Source organism: Calidris pugnax, unplaced genomic scaffold (genome assembly GCF_001431845.1).
Source record: "Calidris pugnax isolate Ruff unplaced genomic scaffold, ASM143184v1 scaffold187, whole genome shotgun sequence".
In the NCBI taxonomy this organism is placed as follows: Eukaryota; Metazoa; Chordata; class Aves; order Charadriiformes; family Scolopacidae; genus Calidris; species Calidris pugnax.
The window spans coordinates 2,876,063-2,879,618 of NW_015090969.1; the positions used below are offsets into that span (position 1 = coordinate 2,876,063).

Genomic DNA, 3,556 nt, shown 5'->3' on the forward strand with positions numbered 1-3,556 from the left:
CTGCGGGGAGGCTCCCTGAAGGTGGAGGGTCTGGTCACATCTGACCCTGAAGTTTGGGAGACTGGTACACACCCACCTGAACTCGATGTCTGAGGTGGTCTGTGGGGGGAAAAAGGCACTTATCAGACCCCGCATGCCCTCTTCAAGTCCAGCTCTTCTCTGCACACTGCTTAGGCTAGTTATTAGGTAATGAGTCGTTCAAAACAGTTAACGTTTCTGCCACCTACAGCAGTGGTGTTTAATTGTAATGCTGGAAATATGAGGATGATTGACGCCCTGGTCGAAAGGCCAGAGCGGTGCAAACAGCCGGAGTTTGCGGAGAGAAGGAGCTGAAATGGACCAGTGCAGAGCAGGGGCTTGTATTAGCCAGAGCTGTGGCAAGCAGGAGTTGCAGCGAGATGGAGGCCAATCTCGCTCAATTCAAGGCCAGGCTAGATTGCTTTGAGCAACCTGGTCTAGGGGGAGGTGTTCCTGCCCAGGGCAGGGGTGTTGTAACTCGATGATCTTTTGGGTCCCTTCCAACTCTAACCATTCTGTGATTCTCTGGAATGCTCGCTGCCTGGAGTGTGTTAGCGGGCGGCAAGCCTGCCGGCAGTGGTAGGGAGCGGGAACTGCCATGAGCCAGAGCATTTGTTGGCTGGCTGTGACAAACGGGGTCATTTCTCTCCTCTTCTTTTCCCAGCATCACCTTCTGCAGGGCAGGAAGGATGTCCTGCAGGGCTGATTCCGCTTGCTGCTTAGGTAACTGCATGTGTTGAGCTGGGGGGTGGGGAGAAACATTAGTGAGTTCAGGGATGCTACAGATGCTCCATGTCCATTCTGCGGAAAAGGCAGATTTGCTGCCAGTGGGGAAAGCCTGATGAGGAATTGCAGTTAACGGAGCGTGCCTCCTGCCCAAATTGAGCCCTTGGTAGTTAAGAATGTCTTCCTTTGAGGTAGAAGAACAAACTTTCACCTAAGATAAATTAAGAGGTGCCTGTGACCTTCCTTAGGGTCAAGTGTTTCTCTTCTGTTTGTTCCTACTAATTTTATGGGCAACTTGGAAACAGCCTTTTAGTTTGGAACATAGCTCAATTTTTATTAGTGTGTGGTGTCAGTGTAGTTGATTTTTGTGTGGGAGTGTGGTATCCAAAACATGGTGCGATGTTGACTGCAGGTGGCAGCCTGCAGCGCTCTTTTGCTGCCTGATCTTTCTTTTTTTTTTTTTTTTCAATCCTCTTTTATGCCTGTAACAGCTTTCATTTGGATAATTTTAGCAGAGCAATTAAGTGACTTGCCTGTGTAAAACTGCTGGTAGTATCAGGAAGGTAAATGCTTGAGCCACTAGCAAATAACTGGGCTACAAGTAGAATTTCTGAAGGAAGAACAGCAGCAGGAAGCAAATCACAAGTTCCCAAAAAATTGTGTGTGTCAAACACACATCAAAGTTTAATTGCCAGATGCTATTTGGCAGTATGTTCCAAGTGGCTGTTTTTGGTAAATGTGAATTTTCAGGAAATTCAGAGTTGTGTGTGGCAAAAGAAAGTCCCTCTGTCTATGTGTTCTGCGCCACTACTGTCTGGCAGCGGGACCGTTGTTCCTTGCTCTCAGTCTGGCCATGGCAGTGCTGTGATATTTAGATCTAACAGACAGGTTTAGGAATGGAAGGAGAATGCCTGTCTACTGTAAGGGCCGTGAATGCTGACCCCTTTCTCTTTCTGCTGCTTTCCTGTGCACCGGATAAAGCTGTTTTATTTTTCTCCCAGCCTAAATGTCTCTGAAGCTGCTGCTGTTACTGCTGTGGGTTTGCAATAGTGTTACTGGGTTTTTTGGAGTTCTCATTGTGGATCACTCCTGCTGTGGCCAAGTGTGAAGATGGGGTGTTCAACTTATAGCTTCAGAAGCCACATCCCCTGAAATGGTTGTGGCTGAAGCTGCCCTTGGGCCCATGGCTGCACTCGGGGGCTCCCCATCAAACAGCAGGGTTTGCGTGGGTACCCGTGGGGCTGTGCTCTGCTCTGGGAGCTGCTGTGCTTTTGCTGTTGGGAGACAGAACAGAGCGTATGCCTGGTAAATCTGAGGGCAGTCAAAAGCTGGGAGGGACCCAGAGCAGGTTTGGTGGTGCTTGGTTTGGTTTGACTGTTGGGAGAAATGGCCTGGAAAAAATAATTCCTTTTTTGCAAGGAGGCAGTTTACAAAGACAGGTGGATTGCTTTTAACAACAATAATCAACTCGGGATGTATAGGGTGAGGAAACCTTTGCTCTATGTAGGCTTGAGAAAAGGTAGGAAGGCATCTGTGCCTGTTACCTGTGTGTATCTGGGAAAGTGGCTCTAGTGAAACTGAAGCTGCTAGTGAGCCAAAAAAAAGCAGGGTTGTCTTGAAAATGCAAAAGCTCTAGTGGCCCATATGCACAGCTGTGCCAGAGGTGATGCCAAATAGTTTTTCCTTCACTCGGCTGTGGTCTTTGCAAACCTTCACAAAGGAAGTTTTTTGCTCTATGCTAAAGGGTTTTTTCCTTTCTCAGCAGAATGTCAACTGCCACTGTTTCTCCAGGGTTGCCCTTTCTTCTGCTGCAACAGCACAGGACAGATGGAAAGGATCTGGAGTGCTCTGCGAGTACAAGGTACATCTGCGATGTGCATCTGCATTTCGCCTAAGGTCCTTGTAGTGTGGACTTTGAAGTTAACATGCTCCAGAACAGACCTTGTTTATGTTATACCCATGCAAAGCTTACTTCCCTCTGCTTATTTTCTCTTCCTGAAAGCATAATTTTCTCTTTCCGGGCGCTTACTAGTTAAATGATACCATGAAAATAATTTTGTACTAAAAGAGGGAAGAAACTGTTAGAATGCAGATATTCAGAAGAAACAGACTTTATTTTCATGATACAAACTTTTTAGAATGTCTTAAAGAAGTACTCAAAAACCTTACTGGCATCTGTCCTAAAAGCAATCAAGGTCAAAGAGGAGACATGGACTAAACCAGACAACTCAGTGTTGCTTCTGTGTGTTTTCCAGGCCTTGCCGTGAAGCATCAGCAGCCTCGTCACTAGTGATGGCCAGCCCTGATGTGGTTTTAGTGAGTTGTGGCTTCCAAGAATGTCCTTTTTCTGTAATCTACAATGTGTAGTTTTGACCTCAGTCGCAAAGAGATTCTCAGAAATGGAATTGTTTCTCATTCAGAGTAGTGGCCTTTTAGAATTTACAACCTCACTTGCATTGTTTGAACTGCAACTTCCAAATAGCTCTAGCATACTATTTATTAGGTGTACTTAAGCAGTTAGGTATTTGTTGTACGTGTTTAAAAAAAGGCGACTGAACATCAGAGGGGTTTCCCCTGCTTTTTAGGAGTGCTCTGGAGTACTTGATTTCTGCCTGGCTTTCAGTGGTGCATTTCTCCGGCAGTCCGGTAGCATCTCTTTTGGGCAGTGCCAACGGGCAGATGTCCCTCCTCCTTGGGTAGGACAGAAAAAAGCCCCTGGTCAAATGATACCTGTGTGTTTTGGAGACGGAGAGCACAATGGTATCAGTGCACAGCTGTGCAAGCTCAATTAGTGCCAAAGGAAAGTCAGACA

At 46.6% G+C, this 3,556-nt stretch overlaps 1 long non-coding RNA gene across 1 annotated transcript in view; it reads left to right on the top strand.

Moving 5' to 3' along the window:
* Nucleotides 1-3,548, top strand: part of LOC106894225 — a 4,707-nt gene extending 1,159 nt beyond the window's left edge. Inside the window, exons 2-3 of the long non-coding RNA XR_001413238.1 lie at nt 2,510-2,605; nt 3,000-3,548. This is a non-coding gene — a long non-coding RNA (uncharacterized LOC106894225). The remainder of the gene's footprint in view (nt 1-2,509; nt 2,606-2,999) is intronic.
* Nucleotides 3,549-3,556: the final 8 nt, after the last annotated feature.